The sequence below is a fragment of the Chenopodium album genome, chromosome 17 (genome assembly GCF_948465745.1).
Source record: "Chenopodium album chromosome 17, dcCheAlbu1.1, whole genome shotgun sequence".
NCBI classification, from domain to species: domain Eukaryota; kingdom Viridiplantae; phylum Streptophyta; class Magnoliopsida; order Caryophyllales; family Amaranthaceae; genus Chenopodium; species Chenopodium album.
The window spans coordinates 14,574,052-14,581,671 of record NC_137850.1 but is presented as its reverse complement, the minus strand read 5'-3'; positions in this window follow the sequence as shown (position 1 = coordinate 14,581,671).

The following is a 7,620-nucleotide window of genomic DNA, read 5'->3' as shown; positions in this document are numbered from 1 at the left end:
CTATCTTCACAAAGAAAGCATTTTTCATGTACGATCAGTCAATATTTGTTTGACTGTGACCTATTTACCTCAAATTCATTGCTCTGTATCTATCCACCGATACTTGTCAGTTCCTGCAATGAGTTTGGTGTCAAAATGTCTCTTCATATCCGTTTTTTTTTTTTAAAAAAAAAGAGGTTCTTCACTTATTTGTGGAACCAAGCTTAAGTGACACAAACAAATTCAGCAAAGATTCCACGATTCACATTCATTTATTACCAGATGCATGTTATAATGTCTTTTCTGTTAATCATATTATAAACCATATTGTTTAGCTAGTTTAAAATTTTAAACTATGGATAATGAAGGATTACTCCTGTACAACTCCTTAAAGAACCCAAGAATTGACTCAATTATCAAATTAGTTTCTTTGAAGATGCTCAGAATAATCACCCAATACACCAGATTAGGATTTCAAATTTTAGATAATTCAATTAGAAACTTTGAGCCGAAAAACTATCAAAAAGAGTAAAATTTGTTTACCATCAAGGTATACTTCTTTATACCCCCCCCCCCCCCCCCCCTCTTGTTCAATCATATCAACCGTGTGTTGCTAATAATGGTGATAATTCCACCTGCTTTCTACGGCCGCCCTAATAGACCATCATTTTAAAAAAATTAACATCAATAAACAATCAAATTGACAACATAAGAGAGAGAAAGAGATGAACAAGGTGGAAAAGGAAGAGAGAGTAATTGAAGAAGGGAAAAAATACAGCAAATAAATATCTAATTATAAGAAAAAAAAACAAACAAAACAAAACAAAAACAAAAACAAAAAGAGAAAAAGAACATTTATTTCTTATTTAATCTACTCTTTTGCATCAAACGTATGAAACTGCTACTCTTGCAAGAAAGGTGAGTAGATCGGAAACATGAATAAAAAAAACTACATCAAGGTTGGCTACCCCCAATGCCCTTGTATTCTTTTCTTCTTGTTTGTTTAAATGTGTCATATTATCAAACAGAACCAATTGGTTGTTGGTGTGGTGGTGATTGGGACTACACTTGGTAGGGAGGACACGTGTTTGATCCCCCACAACAACAATCGGGAGCGGACTGGAACCTAACACCCAGAGCTGATCCCCGAATCCGGATTAGCCCAAAGGGTGAAACGGGTGGAACACCAAAAAAAATATTATCAAACAGAGAGGGTGACCACTCACTAACAAGTTAATCACTGCAACAATCAATAAAGGGTAAAATACACAAGGAAACACAAGAAGATAGTGTGTAGCAAGATTTCATGAGGAAAAGTGTATCCAACATTTGCTACTATATATATGACAATTGTTTAGAGGTTCATTTCAGATGATCATCCAAGTGAAGGATAAAAACACATAGCCTTGAATCCTAGCCAGCGTAATTGATTAGATTTGATGGATGCTCTTTAAATTAGTAGTGACCATTTAATATTTATACTATAAATGGTCAGAGTAAATAGATTAAACAATACTCAATATGAAATTAAACTAAATCTATTCGCCACGTCAAATCAGAATAATGTAGACAAATTGTTAGTAAGTTCCATTTTCAAGTCCACAAAAAGAATCAAAATCAAGACTACTTCAAAGATCTCAATTTGATTGTAATAAATTCCCAGTCCAAATTCTAGGGTATAGCTTGAACACTTTACTAAGACCACTCTCATTCATGGGCAAATAAAAAAAATGTCATTATCTCTCTACCTACTTTCTCACTCCTCTTTTCCACTTTTTTTTATGGGCATTTTTTTTCTACAACTTCTCACACACTCATGGGCTAAGAAAAAACCCACACCATTCTCTCTCCTATTTTTTCTCTCTCCTAAAGTATTACTATCATCACATTATTTATTTTTTTTTCTTTTATTTTTTGCTGATTTGGTACCATGGCCCACACTACTGTAGCTATTAATTTTTGCCATTGCTATGGGCATTTGAAGATTTCCCCATGGGCATTTTTTCTAATGCTCATGAGTGGGAAGCCAAAATTTCATTGTTTTCATTAAAATCTCCTCATGGGCAAAAAAAATGCCCATGAGTGAGAGTGCTCTAACATCAATTAATTGAACATGTAAACAGGAGTAATGCACAAAAGGAGGGGACTGTAGTTTGGGTGTTTTATAAACCAGGGGACTCAAGTTTCAATTGTCGTAGGGGACTCAGCCCAGTTTTCCGGCCAAGCTAACTTGCAGCAATGGGTTACCAATTCATTCATTTATTTATTTTTTTAATTCCTACTTTACCAACAAAGTATTCAAGTTCACACAGTACACGAATAATACTCTGTAGCAAAACCAGCAATTAAGCAGAACAATCACAAAATGAAACAGAAAATCTGTACAAATCTTCAACTTTTCGAAAAATGCCATATAATTTCAAGAGGTAAAAGTGAAACTTATGACTACTCACATGAATATATTTGCCAAAATACAAATTAGAGAGCAATCTAACTTGGGAAGAAAAGTGTTAAGGAGGTAACAAGAGAAAGTGGTTTTGCCACTTTTCATAGCGCCACAGATGAATACAATAGGAGGCAGCGTTCTAGTAAAACTTTTTGCTATTATGTCCGCAACAGCTGACCATTCTTCAGAAATATCTATGCCTGGCTATGGGGTCCTTCTTGTTGAAGCAAAAGCCGACATTCCTTCTCTACTTCTCACAAACTGTGTAGTGTATGTGTCTGCAGCGGAGAAATCAGAAATTTTACAAACGAGGTTTGATTATAAGATATTTTATCAAATATGAGATGAAATAAATTAATCCCACTGATCAAATTCCAATACTATACTCCAAAAAACCCAATATCTATATTCTTATCCTTCATCTTTCATACTATATGAACTTCCCAAATCATTACTTATTAACAACAATTCTATAACCATTCGAAATATTACAGATTTTTTGTTCTGCAATTAAAAACAAATGAATTGGATATCCTACTAAATAATAATTTCACCCAACTATCAAATTCAATATAACATCTTTACATCAACTGATCAAAATATAATTAGATAAGCATTAATCTTAATATCAAGAAAAACATCAAATTAATCACTCGATTAAGAGCTAGGTTATGAGCTATATTAAAAAAAAAAAAAAAAAAAAAAAGCCAAATTAACATTGACATACTTCGAAAGCTGCTTCGGAGGGGATAGCTTAGAAGTTCCTTCAATGGAGGATCGTATAAAATCACCACCACCCTTGGGTAAGTGAGAAAGCAGATAGTAGAAAGAAAGAAAAAGGAGAGATGGAGTGAGAAAATTTGGTTCAAACTTCAATGGGGAGAGAAAGCAAATGGAATAAATGAATGGTGGAGCATGAAAAGGGGAAAAGGGGAAAAGACTGAAGTCAATCAACAAAGGAAATAAGAAAAAAAAAAGTATAATTGTTACTACACTGTAGAATTGAAACAGTAACCCATGTTTTGGGTTTTGAAAGGGTCGAGATTTCTTTTCATTTCATTTCTTTTATTTATTTATTTTATTTTCTTATTATTACCTTTTTATATATATATACCCATTTTTGGTGGGTTAATTTTGGAGGAGGAACATTTTAGCCTTAATTAGATAATTAGATTAGGAATTAGAGAGAAGAATCTCTGCTCTCTTCACTTTAATCAAATAATATTCTATAAAAGTAATTTCAGTTCATTGTTCAGTTTAGCAAATTAATTTCAATTCAATAAAAATTAATAATTTTAAAGAAAATATATAACTGAGAATCAACAATAATAATTTTTAATCTGTAAAAATAATTTCACTTCATTAACAATATAAGTTTAGCAAAAATAAATCGATATAAATAAATTTAGTACGAGTTCAACAAAAATAGAGAGAGTTTTTTATATATACCCGAGTGCATAGTACACCCATGGGTAGCTTTTGCTAATTTTGATGATTATTGTTTAATTAATCATCAAATGAACAAAAAGTTCCTTTAATATACCTTACATCCAGGTGTATATAAAATTTTCAACCAAAAAGTGAAGAGAATAAGTCCTAATTTTGGATAAAGTACTTATTAAATATTAGCTTTCATTCTTATAAATTCAACACACTTTCTATTTGGAGTATTTTAGAAAGTTTGACTAATTACTTTTTTTCTTTTCTGATTGCAAACTCAATAACTACTTGATCCTTTTTTTTTTTCTTTAAGGATGCCCACTCGGTTCACCGAAGCTTAGTTTTGACTACATGCGGATCCGACTCGGGTAGCACACCTGACTTATGGTGGGTGTAACACCCCCAAATCTCCCTCTACGGAAATACCAGTATAATACGTATAATTATACCGTAGAGATAGACTTAGGCGTATTACCGCCGCGTGATTACGCAAGGCTACCCAACTTACTAACAAAACCATACTTTGCAGCGGAAACTTCAAAACTCTTCTTTATTAATAATAACTATAGATAGAAACCAATGTTATGAGTACTCAAAAATAGATACAAAGACCAAGATTCCTAACTTAGTGAAACCAAATCTCGGGACTTCAATGCATCAATTTATTCACTCCACTAGAAATAACACTGCTTACCATTACGGTAAACAGGGCGAACCAAAACAAATAAGAAATACGGGTTAGCAAAATATGCTAAGTACGGTAAGTGCAAGATAATTAAATTCAATTTATTTGCAAACATGCTTTTGAAATCAATTCCAATAATTATTCCAATAATTCCAAACTCATGATTCAAAACCAATTCTCAATATTCAAATCCCAATAATCAATAAAACCAATTCCAATTATTTTAAAACCAATTAAACCAATTTAACCAATTCCTCTCCCAAGTGTGCACACCCCCCAAGCTAGTCTCCTTATGTTACAAGGCTATTCTTGAGGAAAGACCCGGTCATACAAAGTCCAAGGCCTTATCAAAATACCAAATCCGCATAGTGGGATTACTAAGCATAAATAATAAATTTAATTCAATGATTAAATAAATCCTCTTTAAATCCAATAACTCCAACCTTTAATAATAATAATTCAAACTCCCTTTTTTTTTTATAAATCCAACAAGCTTTCAAAACCAATCCTTTTTAAACATGAATAATAAATTAATTAATCAAAACATGTTATAAAAATCAATACTCCAATTTAATTATTAAAACCAATCTTTTAAACATACTTTTATTTCATAAACCATAATTCAAGTCAATTTAATTCAATCACCATAAAATCATTCAAACATGCTCATTCAAATCGATCACTTTCAAGGTATCTAGCCACCTAACGTACCTTGATCCTTGCTTAGCCAAAATCACTTCAAAAGAACTTTCAAGTAGCTTGATTAAAAACACCCTACAAATAAATATAACCTTAATTAATATAAGGTTAACAAATAATCACAACAATGAAATTAAAAACCCCCAACTATATGTACATGAACCTTTTAAATTAATTTTCATAAACATCATTAAAAATCTAATTTATATAATTAAAACTGCTCATAATAATTTTTATAAATCCCCCATAATAATAATAATAATAATTGAATAAAAGAAGAAAAAGAGAAAAGATAAGAAACCAAGGAAAAGAGAAGAATTGGATTTTCGTTGGAAAGAATAGGCAAAACTTGCAGAGGCTATAACTCCTTCGATATAACTCCGAATTGGGTGATTCTTGAGCCTAACCTCAAGGATTTTTTCGAGAGGAACAATCTTCTGTGAAACAGCAATACCCCAAAAACTGACCAAAAGTGCCCGAAAACTGCCTTTAAAGATAAACGAGATGATTTGTGTAAAAAGAGGAGAAGAAAAGAAGAGAATTGGTGTGAAGAATGTGAGAGGTATGGAGGGGTATTTATAGGCTAGCTCATGCAAGAATTATGGTAAGAGAATTTGGGAAGAATTATGGTAAGTAGGGTTTAAGGGATTACTTGGAGAAGTGAGTAAAGATTTAAGGAAAGTTTTGATATTGAAGAGATTGTGTATAATTGAATATGGAAGGTATGATTGTCATGAAAAATATTAAGGAAATTGGAATTACTCGGGTAATAATTAAGAAAAATAGATGGCAAGAAAATATAATGATTGGATACTAAAAAGATGGAGAATTAGATTTAAGGAAAATAGGAGATTTTAAGGAGATAATTAAAAATACTATTTACCAAAAATATTTTTCCCAAAATCTATATGGGATGGCCGAAATTTTTGAGCTTTCCTAAGCTCATATTTTCGGCCCTCCTATTTAGTACTTTAGGAAATTATTTTGCTAGTTTTAAGGAATTAAAATAATTGTGTAAATAATATTTATTGTAATAAATAATTAAATAATAAAATACCAAATATTCACCAAATAATTTAACTAATAAAATCAGATTTTCTCTTAGGAAAATCCGAAATTTATTAGCCAAATAAATGGGATTTTCGGACTTATTAAAATAATAATAAAATATAGCTTTTGCCTTAATTAAAATATCCAAAATATATAAATAATCCGGTTTTTAAAATAGGATAAATGGATAATAAATCTTATCCAAAATAATAATTTGTTTTTAAAATACTTTTGGCTCCAAAATTCGAATATCGTTTTGGCTCCAAGATTTAAATAGTAAGTTAAATTACTAAATACCCTTTTTAGAAAATAATAATTAATTAATTAATTAGGAAAATACGTATAAAAATACGGGGTATTACAGTGGGTGAGTATCCCAACAAGAAATTCTGCATACAGTGAGGCTCGAACCCGAGACCTCCCTTAAACGACATCAAGTCATCAAGTCGCTTATCACTAGAGCCAACTCTTGTTGGTATTGATCCTTCTCTACTTGATCCACTATTTACACTATTCTACTCACTATCTCTCTTATTTTATCCATTTCTTTATTACACTAACTCAAAATCTTCAAACTTTTCTAACACGAGAGTTCACGATAAATGAATTGAACTTTCAGGAATTAAATAAAAATATACATTGTTAATCCACGACATCTCCTAACACACTTATGGCCCATTTGGTTGGGGGTATTTGGGAATGAGAATCAACTGCCCTCATTATTGTTTGTTAGGTCTATTTTCCCATTCCTTTTACCCTCTCTATTTCCCCCAAATCCTTCCAAGTTGATTCCCCACCTCCCTAAGGTATTTCCATTCCTTAGCCACCACCACACCATCGGAAAAATTGCACCACCGCACCATTGCCCCTCCCCCCACCCATTGTCGCACCTCCCCCACCCTTTTACTCTGCCCGAAAAGCCCTCCCCTTCCCCGAAACCCTCCCCCCATCCCTGTAAAAACCTTAAACCCGCACCACTGCCCTCGTAGAAACAATCGGTTGACCCTCCCCCACCCTTGACCGATCGTTTTACGGGGACAATGGTGCGGGTTTCAGGTATATGCGGGGCTGGGGGAAGGGTTTCAGCGCAGGGGATGACTTTTCGGGGGGAGGGGATGACTTTTCGAGGGGAGGGGAGGGGCATTGAGTGGTGGCTGGGTTGTGGGTGGGTAGGTGGTGGCTAGAGAAGGTGGGAAAGTGGAAGAAAGTAGGGAGGGCGGTGCGGTGGTTGGGTGGCCGGAGAAGGTGGCTTGTTTTCCTTTGTGTTCCAAAACAAACAACATAATAAATTTTAAGGATTTTATTCCATTCTCTAATCTTT